The 12,927-nt window shown below is 45.0% G+C and overlaps 1 long non-coding RNA gene and 1 other non-coding gene across 5 annotated transcripts in view; one reads left to right on the plus strand and one right to left on the minus strand.

The window, feature by feature from the left end:
* The window catches only part of LOC105237570, a 30,740-nt gene extending 22,188 nt beyond the window's left edge, over window positions 1-8,552 (minus strand). For 2 of the 4 annotated variants that reach the window (XR_004621837.1, XR_004621835.1), the window contains exon 1: window positions 1,176-5,775. This is a non-coding gene — a long non-coding RNA (uncharacterized LOC105237570). Of the gene's footprint in view, window positions 1-1,175; window positions 5,776-8,400 lie in introns of those variants that run through there. The other 2 variants (XR_004621836.1, XR_002142636.2) reach the window with 2 other exon arrangements.
* A 4,271-nt stretch (window positions 8,553-12,823) lies between these two features.
* LOC117797040 lies at window positions 12,824-12,927 on the plus strand. Its single transcript, XR_004621853.1, has one exon. It is a non-coding gene; the product is annotated as a U6 spliceosomal RNA (small nuclear RNA).

Raw genomic sequence — 12,927 nt, forward strand, 5'->3', positions numbered from 1 at the left:
CACGCTTTATTTCACTTAACGCCCTCAACCGTCCTGTGACCCAGGCTATATCACCCCATTAGACAAGAGGGGAGCCCAAACTCGGGCAGCTTGCCTCAGATCACACAGCAGTGGCTTCAGTCTCGATGACAACACAGCCAGAATGGAAACCCTCACCTGCCCGAATCACAGAGTGGGAGAAGTTATTTGCAACATAGAGAAAGAGGGAACAGTATCAGAATACAAAAGAAAGCTCATATATCAGAAAGGGAAGAGACAACAAAGTATATAACATTACAGGACAGTGCCTACAAGAAACCCACGCGGCCAATGAGCCTGGGTAGACAGATGCTCAGCTCACTGGGTATCAACAAGTCCAAATTAAAACCACAATGAGATACCACTGGATACCCAGCAGAAGGGCTGGTGAGGCCAGGGGGAAGGGCAATTCTGTCTTTCCTGCGGCAAAGATGGCCTCCTGCTACCTTCTGGCTTCCCGTGCTGCTGCTGAGAAGCCCTATGCTACTATTGTTTCTGATTCTTTGCACGTGTATTTGAAGATAATGTGGGTAGCAAGGGACTACAGGGGAGAAAAACACTTTCATCCACCCTCTTATGTTCTTGGACTGCATTTTGCAAATTAAACCAATGAAGAGATTAACAGGACAAAAGGCACACAAACTTCATTTGACGTTAATCTTAATTTTTGCACGTACACAAAGGTCTTCATAGAAAAGAAGTAAACACCCAAGGAGGTGGCCAGACTTGGAGGCTTATATATGATAAATTATATATGTGATTTATATGTGATACACTGTACAGACACAGCTGGACGGAGGACACAGGTTTGGGCTTCTAGTGGCAGTAAATTATGGTATGGTAGCACCATGGAGGAATGTACTGGAAGATCAGGGTCATTTACTAAGCTCTGTTCACGCAGGCTCATGTTGGTGCCACCTCCGGTTCTAGTCATAAATGCTGTTCCCCCCTTGCTGGTGTGGTAGCAGGGGACACCTTCACAAAGGGAAATGCATGCCCTATTTTTAGGACGATAGGGGGAAGACAGAGAGGTTTTCCTGCATCTGCAGCTTCTCAATTGCCTTCAGCTCAGAAATAGTCCCTATGCCCAAGTGGTGTGTTTGGGGGTCATGTTCCAATCCCCAGAACATATATCCGTCTGAAAACGACAGGAGTACCTTGATTGTTCCCTTCGCGGGAGGTCTGGAAGGAAGCAATCCTGAGGTTGGTCTGGCACCTCTCCACGCTCACCAAGGGCCCAGGCGGCTTCCAGCAGTCCACCCCGCCACCTCCAGCGTGTCAGCCGTGGCCCGCTTCACCGGGATGAGATGATGGCACCCGCTCCAAACCTCACATCCTGAGGCACAAGGGGAAGAGCAGTCAGATGAAGCCAACCTCAGCAGGTGCGCCCCTGTGCTTCCTCGCTCAGAGCCAGGCCGCACCACACCCCGTCCAGCACCCGGCCAAGGCGTCCTACAGGACCTTGCGGCCCCGTCATGACTCCTCCCACAGGAGGGGCCACACCGCAGGCCTCTGACCTGGGTTCTACTAACTCCCCGGAAAGGGGAAGGGCTGCTTGGCAGACATCAGTGGCACCTGTCCCAATAGAGGATCCGTGTTTTTTTCCCCTCTGTGGGAGTTTAGGATTATCAGTTCTCTCTGGTGTTTGGGTGGAAGTAGAGAACTCAGAGTCCCATATTCTCCAATTTCAGCCTTGGCTAAACATTTGGCTGAAGCAGCCGCATTCAATGAGAAACCCCAAGAAAATGAGAATCTGCTTAACCAGGTGCTTTTAAAAAGAAAAAGCCTGAGCTAGAGAGTAGATATTTTTTCGATAGATAAGATGTTCCACTAGACAAGACTTTTAAATCTGCATATATTGTGTACCTCACCAGCATCAAGTTAAGCTCTAAGTCTTTGTGATAAGAAGTGTAAAGGGCTTTCGTGGTATATGGATAGTGTTGTGTTAATAATTCCATGCACTGTTTTCTTGTAACCTTGGGACCAGAGCATGTTTGCCACAAGATAGTCCAAGTTTTCAGACTATTTGGTATAGACAACTGTATTCATTCATTTTAAGTTCTAACGATGTTTCTTACTGGAAGCTGACTTTACTCACAACCATGGTGATTCAGTCCGATTCGCTCAGCCTCTGTAGGTCGGCTGTGTCGGCCCTCTTAAAGTTAGAACCACAGCTCAAGGCACAACCTTTTATGAATACTTATTTATTCATAAACTGAACAGGTTAACTTTGAAACACAGTTCGGAAACTCAATTAGTTACGATACGTGAAGTTTCGTAAGGATGTACTTCTCCGCAGGTCTTTGAAGCTCAATCTCCGAGGTGTTCAATGGGCTTCTCTGATATGGACACTCACGCCTCTGGTTTATTTATCCATTTACCCAATAATCACTGTAGAAGGTCCAACGTCTAACGAGCAGCTAAGCTTTCAGTTTATTTAACAATATGTTACCAGGGCACCTGGCTGGCTCAGTGGGTAGAGCACGCTGACTCTTCATCTCGGGGTTGTGGGTTCGAGCCCCACATTGGGCGTAGAGATTGCTTAAAAATAAGATCTTAAAAAAATAAAAATACATCTCTGTTCTTTTATTCTATACCTTCTGTTAATTATTGTGCCTCCTAGAATGATTCTCTACCTTTCTTACATTTTCCCTGTATTTTCCATGTCTCCATCCCCTTTAGCCCAATAAATCCTTAATTTCATCTTTCACTCCACCCGCTGAACTTGTAAAAAAATTAATTTAGGTTATTTTTGGCCTCTGATGGTTATTCTCAATTCATGATGCAGAATTTTCTTTTCTCTCTCTGATGGTATCCAACAACAGGTGTATGTGTGGGGTGTGTCTGTGTGTGTGTGCCTGATTTTTTACTTGAATGGTCTGTTTTGTGTGCTCACTTGTGTTGGTTTCCCCCACGATGGTAAAACTTGTCTATGTTCACAGTGAAGAGTGGGTACTAAGACGTGAGCCAGCAGTGTGTGTGAGGGGAACCTGGGGGCTGGTGGCCCTGCTGGAGTGTGCTTGGCAGGGGGCCAGCGCTTTCACACCACATGTCAGCACCTGGAGGCCTCTCTTCCAAAGAAGGGTCCTGGAGGGGTGGCACCGGGCAAGGAAAGCCTGCCTGCGGAATTCTAGAAGCAAGATAGGGCGAATGTGCAGGACAGACGCGCCACCCGGTTACTCCTTCCAGGAAGAGCGTGCCGCCCCCAGCTGTCTGCCTTAGTGGCAGGGAGCCCCGTCCCCGGCAGCCCCTGGCAGTGCCCGATGGAGGTGAGCACCTGCTGTCTGTGTCCAGGGCTGACCCTGAGCCGCACAGCCAGGCCTGCTCACTGTGCCGAGAGTGACCAGTGTCACTTGAGGTACCCGGTAAGTGCCGAGTTCTTTTGCAAACCTGTAAGAGCGGTTGTAGCAGACACTACTGATGCCACGTTTCCTTGGAGCTCACATCCGCAGACCCACGATCCCTCCGGTGAGCGCCGTGGCCACGAGAGCTTGCGCTGGGTGGGCGAGGACGTGCTGGAGCAGCCAGAGTGGGCAGGAGTGGTGGTCGCTAACCAGCCTCAGACTCGCCAAGCAGTCAGCTGGGAGGTCCCCAGCAGGACCGAGCCCCAGCTGCCACGACAGACGCCCTCACGGATGCCGTTCCCTGGAGCTATGTCAGCGCCTCGGCCTCCCCTGCAGGCGCCTCTGGGGATCGCCTCCCAAACAAACTTCTGTCACCGTCATCCTCATTTTCGGTCCTGCATCTGAGGGAGCCCCAACTCAGACACAACCAGTCAGCACCAGGCTAGACACCTGCGCGCATCCCCTCGATCAGAGCTGACCGTGAGCGCTCGCAGTGGGCATCGACCTGGACTGGCCATCTTAAGTGGGATGCGCATCCTATCGCCTCTGCCCCTGAGGGGTCCCCAAGCAGCCCTGAGAAGCAGGTGTGTCCACCTCGTTTCACAGAGTGGGGGACTGAGGCTCAAAATGTTGCCTCAGGCTACGCGGCTAAGAAACTGGAAGGCTGTTACTGGAATTCTCTCTTCCCGACTCCAGAGTCCTGCATTCTCAACATGGGAGAGTCTGCTTGGCCTGCGCAGAAGCCAGAAGAAAAGACATTCAGAAACAAGGCCCCAGGAATCTCAGTAGTGTTCCCAAGGCTACAAACACCTATTCTGTAAAAAATAAATTAGTTTCCTTCACTTTGTAGTTCATAGAAGCAATTTCTGATACACGAAGGGAAAAAACAAATGCCATAATTGGAAGGGAGACACGATCCCAAAGTTAGCAGTAGAATTTGTGAGCGGGACATAAAGCGTGTTGCCAAGTGGAACAAAGGAAAGTCATGTTGGGTTAGAAGTCAAGGCAGATTCAAGGGCCCTTTGGGACATTACTGGTTTCCTGAGATTTTATCTTTCAGGACAATGTTTAGTCCGTCCTGGGTTAGCTGCGTGACAGACAGAAAGGTGCGGCAAGTGCGGGTCCCGGGCATCACGAGCAGGTATGGGTGACACCCCAGCCGTTAGAGTCTCTGTCTCTGCTTTCTCCTCTGTAAGTCGATTCTGTGGGGGTTTATAGGAGATGCTGCTTTGAGACACAACGCTGCAGACGCTAAACTCTTCACCCCTGGATGATGTTAGGCTGAGACATGGGGAGAGAAATACATGGGACCCACCTGGGTCAGCCTGGCGTGCACGTGCACAAACGAGGCACAAACGAGGGTCCGCATTCGGATCTTCCCGGTACACAATCTCTTCCCAAAATATGTGTCGTTAATCTCCTTCCAAACATCAAAACAAGCCATTCATCTTTGAGGCATAAGTGTGCATGGAATTTGGCTTCGGTGAAAGTGCCTGAGAAGTGGCCATGTGATTGTTTCTGAAACAACATAGAAGAGGGAAGACGGACGGTCGGTAAGCTCTTCAGATGTGAAACAGCTTGTTTTCTTTCTCTTTTAACCAGACTCTGATCCTGAAAAATAAACTTGCAGATATAAACATTCCCCAGATCAGAAAACTGGACATATCAGCTGCTGAAAAGTGGGTGACAGCCCAATTTTACCCACTGTTGTTTGACTGCAGATGACGTGGGGCAGGAGACTGTCTGGCTTAAGCTCCTGGCCACTGGGGTCGCCAAGGCACTGCAGCCCATGCGACCAAGCTGGTGGGGAGCCACACAGCTGCCCACAGCACACTAGCCACATCACGAGTGGCAGGTTATTTGAAGTTATTTTTTTATCCATTTAATAAATATTCATTGAAGAGCCTAGTTAGGGTCACTTCCGCTGCTGAGACATTCCCTGCAAATAAAACGCTCCAGGGTTAGTTTATCCTTGGCATGAAAGCCATCATCGCTGACGAAGCATTAAGGGTGGCGTTCTAAAAGCTTAGACACAGGGCACTGACACAACAAAGCCGAGAATTACAGTACACGTTTGCTTCCAGGTATTTGGAACCCATGCTAATTTCCTGCACCATCTTGGGGTACCAGGTCTGGCTGCAGTAGCAGCTCCATCGAGGGGGGACGCCAGCGCCCCACGACCTCATTTAAAATAATCAAGTCCAGATGCTGGTGCCAAAAAAAAGGTTTGTACCATTCACCACCGTGACCTGGATCGTATTTCAAAAGTGTCAAATCAAAGCTGTCCCACCAAAGCCTGATTTCTTAATGAATTCCTTATGCATTCATCCCTCGAATACAGAAAGTGGGGTGTCCACTAGGGAGTAAAAGATTTACAAAAACAAAACCCGTGGGTGTGATACTTTGTGAAACACGCCCTGTGCAGTGGATACCTCGCCATGGAGGTATTACGGCTTCATTAAGATGCATTCATTTAAAAAGCCACATCTAGGGGCGCCTGGGTGGCACAGCGGTTAAGCGTCTGCCTTCGGCTCAGGGCGTGATCCTGGCGTTACGGGATCGAGTCCCACATCAGGCTCTTCTGCTATGAGCCTGCTTCTTCCTCTCCCACTCCCCCTGCTTGTGTTCCTTCTCTCTCTGGCTGTCTCTATCTCTGTCAAATAAATAAATAAAATCTTTAAAAAAAAAAATAAAAAAAATAAAAAAATAAAAAGCCACATCTGAGAGGCACTGTAATATTTACGGACAAGAGGGAGCATGCGCTGAAGGAAATCTTATTGAAATCTCAACATTTAGAGGCTTTAAAAAATGCTGATGTTCTGTCGTGTTAATCCAGTGCTGTTAAGAGCAAAATTTAAAAAATCTTGTCATTTCTATATGTTAAATGCTGGCCTCTTTCCTGAAGAAAGATTCTGGCTAAGGGGTTGTCTTTGAGTCCTGACTTATTATGGTAAGTATGTCTGGATACTGAACAAAGCAAGTTTTTTGCTTTCTCAAAAAGAGAAAAGCAGTACAATACTCAAGGTGATTAGATAAATACCTATATGAGGACAGAGAGATGGGCGGACAGAATGGCAGATGAGCGGAGAGATGAGCAGAGAGCAGTGTCAACAGCTTTTGGAGAATAACACTCTCCCACCTTCAGACTACCAGTTCAACGTGGTTTTTGCTCAGAAAAGCGCAGCCTACTAACCCCGAGAAGCATTCTTGAGTATTCTTGTCCAAGAACTCAGGGAAATGGGGCTCTATCTTACAAAAGCCTTCAGGATACTGAAGGCAGACTGTGAAAACTCCACTCATCATTCACTCAACCAGTAATTACTAGGGTGCCTGCTCTGTGCCAGGGCCAAGCAGTGGCTCTTGCAGCCATGGATTCCAAGTGGTTCATTCCACTTTCTATTTGCAAAATCTTAAATGGTACTTCCAGCTTTCGAACAAGAAAGCATAAATTCACGTATCCACCTTTTTTCTCCCAAATACAATTAAATAGCCTGGAAATAATCTGACAGAAAATGGCAAAGGGACTCTGAGAGTGGAAAAGAAGAAGGGGGACTGGTTGGGGACCACAGGTCTTCAGGTGTGGTGATGCACTGAGGTCTTTGATCTCCCATATGCCTCACATGGGTGCCAAAGAGGCCTGAAGCCTGGAACTGTCAATGGGGAGAGACAAACAAACAAGATAGGCCTGGCAGAAGAACCAGAAAAGGAGGAGCCCAACAGAGCCCAAATGGGGGCTGCTAACCAACCGTTCACAAGAGGACACAGCAGGGAGCCCGATTTGCCTTCAAAGCCCCGGTGGGCTGACCCAACCCCCACTCCGCACTTGGGAACTGCCTGGTGGGCTGATCCCCCAAGGAGGCAGCCTTGGCACAGTCCAGCAGGTCTGTGCTCTGCACCCGGTGGCAGGAGAAGACCCAGGCCCAGTGGCTTAAGCCCCTCCCACCTCCCATGGCAGAAGGTGGCCTAGCAACACAGATTGCCCAGGAGAGCAACTTCCACCCTTTAAGGCAGCAACAAGGAGGACTGAGCGAGAGCCCCAGAAGTGCCAGAAGAATGAGCCCAGCCAGTAGCACCATAAGAGCTCCAAAAACTAACCTCTCCCACAAAAAGCAGGTCAGAATCTAGACAGTAAATGTAAACGGGGACACTTGCCTGCTAAAATAGAAGATTTAAATAGCATTAAGAGTCTCCTAACACTAGAACCAAAATTTTGTCCAGGATACAATAAAAATTCACTCATCATACTAACAACCAGGAAAACTAGTTTGAGAAAAAAAAATCACCAGATGCCAATACTGAAATGAAAGGATGTTGAAAGTATTTGACAAGGATTTTAAAACTATAATTAAGAACATTTCAAGAGGGGCACCTGGTGGCTCAGTCCGTTAAGTGCCTGCCTTCAGTGCAGGTCACTCCTGGGATGGAGTCCCACATCGGGCTCCCTGCTCAGCGGGGAGCCTGCTTCTCCCTCTCCCTCGGCCTGGTATTTCCCTTGCTTGTGCTCTGTCAAGTAAATGAATAAAAGTTAAAAAAATGTCTCAATAAACAATTACAAATTCTCTTGAGAAAAATGAAAAAATAAAAAATCTCTGCAAAGAAATAGAAGTTAGAAAAACTCACTGAATGAACTCAATAGTAGAATGGAGCTGACTTTGGATAGGATCCATGAACCTGAAGACAGATCAATGGCATTTATTCAGTCTGAACAAAACAGAGAAAACAGACTGAAAAAAATGAATGGAGTCTCAGGGATCTGTGAAACAGATGTCTAACTAAGTATCCAAAATATCCAACATTTATCATCCAAGTTCCAGAAAAAAGAGAAAGAGGGTGTGGCTGAAACCGTAGTCCAAGAAACAATAGTTGACATCTTCCCAAATTTGGCAAGAGACATAAAACTACAGATTCAAGAAGCTGGGGGGAATCCAAATAGGATAAACCCAAAGAAATTCAAACAAAGACACATCATTATTAAACTTCTGAAAAACTAAAGACAAAAAAAAAAAATCTTAAAAACCAGGGACAGATGATGCATTACCTGTACTGGAAGACAGAATTAATAATACCAGATTTTGGGGCGCCTGGGTGGCTCAGTCGTTAAGCGTCTGCCTTCGGTTCAGGGCGTGATCCCGGCGTTCTGGGATCGAGCCCCACATCAGGCTCCTCCGCTAGGAGCCTGCTTCTTCCTCTCCCACTCCCCCTGCTTGTGTTCCCTCTCTCGCTGGCTGTCTCTCTCTGTCAAATGAATAAATAAAAATCTTTAAAAAAAATAATATCAGATTTTGCTTCTGTAACTTTCAAGGCCAGAAGTCAGTGGTACATTTTTCTAGAAATAAAAGAAAAGATCTGTCAACCACGAATCCTATATTCAGCAACACTATCCTTCAAACATGAAGAAGTAGACTTCTCAGATGAAGGAAAATTAAACGAATTTGGTGCTGGCAGACTTACCTTTAAAGACTGGTAAACAAAACACCCCAAACATTAAAAAAACATGTTAGGGATTGAATTGTGCCCCCTGCCCCCCCCATTCATATGTTGAAATCCAACCCCCAGTGTGACTGTATTTGGAGATAAGACCTTTAAGGAGGTAGCTAAGGTTAAGTGAGGTTCTAAGGGTGGGGTCCTAATCTGATAGAGCCAGTGGTCTTCACAAGAACAAGAAGAGGGACGCCTGGGTGACTCAGTCATTAAGTGTCTGCCTTCCGCTCAGGTCATGATCCCAGCATTCTGGGATCGAGCCCTGCATCGGGCTCCCTGCTCAGCCGGAAGCCTGCTTCTCCCTCTCCCATTCCCCCTGCTTGTGTTTCCTCTCTCGCTGCCTCTCTCTCTGTCAAATAAATAAAATCTTAACCAAAAAAAAAAAAAAAAAAAAGAGGAAGAGATTCCAGGGGTATGTGCACACTGAAGGCATGTGAGGACATAGGAGGGGGCAGCCTACAAGCCAAGGAGAGAGGCCTCAGGAGAAACAATGCCTTGCTGACACTTCACCTTGGACTTGCAGACTCCAGAACTGTGAGGGATGCACTTGGGCTGTTAAAGCCCCCAGGCTGTAGGATGAATCATGGCAGCCTGAGCCGACTAAAGCAGAAAATGACAACAGAAAGATGGTGGGACCTTCAGACAGGAAGACAAGGACAGTGGAATGAGAAGATACAGAGACAAACATAACAGACTGCTCTTCACCTCTTGAGTTTCTTTAATTATACTTTATGTTTGAAGTCAAAATTGTAACACCATTTCATGCGGTGCTCAATGCGTGCAGTGGAAACACTTAAGACAACTACATTTAAGAAGTGGGGAGGGTCGGGGCGCCCGGGTGGCTCAGTCGGTTAAGCGTCTGCCTTCAGCTCAGGTCATGATCTCAGGGTTCCTGGGATTGAGCCCCATGTAGGGCTGTCTGCTCAGCTGGGAGTCTGCATTTCCCTCTGCCCCTCCCCCACTGCTTGTGCTCTCTCACCCTGTCAAATAAATAAATAAAATCTTAAAAAAAAAAAGGACGTGGGGAGGATCAAAGATCTAAAGGGAGGTAAGGCTTCTACACTCAGAGAGTAAAACATGGAACGAGCACAGGCAGTGGTATAGCACAGAGGTATCAGGTCACAGCCAGGGAAACTGGCAGTAAAGTTACACAAAGTGGCATGTAAAAAAATATTATAAATAAAGAAGAATCTAATGCTGAAAAATGTTCAAGTAATTGACAAGAAAGCAAGCAAAAAAAACCCCTAAAAACAAAACAAAACCAACCAGAGGAATGAAAAAAGGGGACAAACAGAAAACAAAACACTAAAGCGGCAGACTTAAGCTCTAACATATGGAGGACTATTTTAAATACTAGTAGTATAAATATACCAATTAAAAGACAGAGATCAATTATTCTTCAGTAAAACTGGAAAAAATTAAGAGTGAAAAAGGTAGAGATAGAGTGGGTAACACACATGACTCAATCACTCGCAGTCTATAAGAAAAATGACTTCACAATAACGCCATAGATACGTAGGAAAGAAAAGGATGGGAAGGCTGTGTCATGCAAATATGAATTAGAAAAAAGGTAGAGTGACTATAATAACAAAAAAGGGCATCACAGAACGATAAAGGGTCAGTCAACCCACCAAGATCCAGCAATCCTAAGTTTGTGTGTAGCACACAGCAAGGTTTCAAAACACACGAAGCAAAACCTGGTGGAAAAGAAAAGACAAACACGTAAATTCACAGTTGTAGCTGAGGATTTCAAAACCCAGCTTACAGTATTTGCTAACCAGCATGGCCCACTGGATTTGCCTGACGTTATCAAATACTCCACCCGACAACAGCACAATACACACCCTGTGCAAGTCTCACCGAACACTCACTGGGAAGAAAGGCCATATCCTTGTCATATAACTAACCTTAACCAATCTAAAAGAATTTTAGTTATACAGAGTATGCTTTCTAATCACAATGGAATCAAATTAGAAATCAGTACGTTGGCTAATAGAACATAATAAAAATTTTTAAAAAATCAGTAAGTGAAAGACAATAGAACAATCTCCAAATTCTTGGAAATTCAACAACACACTTCTAAATTATCTGTGGGGCAGAGTGAAAGTCTCAAAGGAAACTTAAAAATAAAAATGAATGAAGTTGAATGAAAATTGAAATGAAATTGAAAATACAACATATCAAAGTTTGTGGGGTTCAGCTAATATGGTGTTTACATTAGAAAATAAATGTTTACATTAGAAAAGAGAAAATATATCAATCAATAATGTAAATTCCCAGCTCAAGAGGTTGGAAAAAGAAGAGAAAGGAAAAAATACAGCAACAAAAAAGGAAGGAGAAAGAAAGAAATTCTTAAAAAGGGCAGAAAGCATTGAAAATAAAAACATAAAAATGAGAGAATTAGTGAAACAAAAAACATATTTGTCAAAAAAAATCAATAAAATTAACAAACCTTTAGCTCAGCTGACAAGGATAAGAAGAGGGAGAAGACAAATCACCAGTGTCAAAAAGAGAGAAGGGCACCACAAAGGATCCTATATATAAATCCTATTATAAATCCTATTATAAATCATAAATTTGTCACACGGGTCAGAAATTTGACAACTTAGAAGAAATGGACTAATTCCTTGAAAACCACAAACTACCAAGACCCAACAAGGTAAAACAGATACATGAATAGTCCTATAACCTTTAAAAAATAGGATCTGTAATTTAAAAGTTCCTGAGAAAAGAAATTTCCAGGTTCCAGATGTTTTCAAACAGAGAATTTCTCCAGCATAAAGAATTAACACCAATTTCACAAAACGTCTGCCAGTGAAGAGAAGAGGAAGGAACACTTCCCAACTCATTTTACAAGGTCACTATTACCTTTTTTTTTTTTTTTAAAGATTTTATTTATTTATTTGACAGAGAGAGAGACAGCCAGCGAGAGAGGGAACACAAGCAGGGGGAGTGGGAGAGGAAGAAACAGGCTCATAGCAGAGGAGCCTGATGTGGGGCTCGATCCCATAATGCCGGGATCACGCCCTGAGCCGAAGGCAGACGCTTAACCGCTGTGACACCCAGGCGCCCCCACTATTACCTTGATACCAAGCGACAACAAAAAGGACCTACACATAAAGCTATACATCAACATCTCTCATGAATAGATGCGTAAATCCTCAACAAAACGGTAGCAGAATGAACCCAGCGACATATTAAAACAACTATTCACCATGATCACGTGGGCTTTGTCCCAGGGATCCAAGGCTAGTTCAACATGCAAAAACCAACCAATGTAATCCATCACATCAATAGGCCAAATCAACTTGCGTGCCTTTCTGTCTTGATGTCTGTTTCCGGGGGATCCAAATTTCATTCATTTGCTAAGGGTTATATCCCAACAATTCGGCAGCAACTTAAGTTGAGAAATGTAACAGAGAGATTTTAGATGGGTTTTCTTTATAATTCATTACAAGGTAAGGATGCCCAGTGCCGCTGCCACCATTCAACACTGTTCTGGAGATCCTGGGCAATGCTGTGTAACAAAAGAAAAGGAAGTAAGAGGTATAATGAACATCTACCTAGAAAAAACCAAAAGCAGCACCAAACTGCAGTTGACCCTTGCACAACACGAGGGTTAGGGACACTGACGCCTCTGCAGCAGAAAATCCCCATGAAACTTCAGACTCCCCCAAAATTTAACTACTAATAGCCTACTCTTGACCAGAAGCCTTACTCAACACAGCTGATTAACACATATTTTGTCTATTATGTGTATTATACACTGCATTTTGACAATAAAGTAAGCTGGAGAAAAGAAAATGTTATTAAGAAAATCATAAGAAAAATACATTTATAGTACTGTGCTGTATTTACTGGAAAAAATCTACATATCAGAGAACCCACGCATTTCAAGCCCATGTTGTTTAAAGGTCAACTGTAAACTGTACAGGAGTTCAGCAAGTTTTCGAGATCAATTTACAAAAATCAGTGGTCTTGTGCTCACTTTGGCAGCACATATACTAAAATTAGAACAATAGGGAGATTGGCATGGCCCCCACGCAAGGATGACACTCAGATTAGTGAACTGTTCCATGTTTTT

Source organism: Ailuropoda melanoleuca, chromosome 17 (assembly GCF_002007445.2).
Source record: "Ailuropoda melanoleuca isolate Jingjing chromosome 17, ASM200744v2, whole genome shotgun sequence".
NCBI classification, from domain to species: Eukaryota; Metazoa; Chordata; class Mammalia; order Carnivora; family Ursidae; genus Ailuropoda; species Ailuropoda melanoleuca.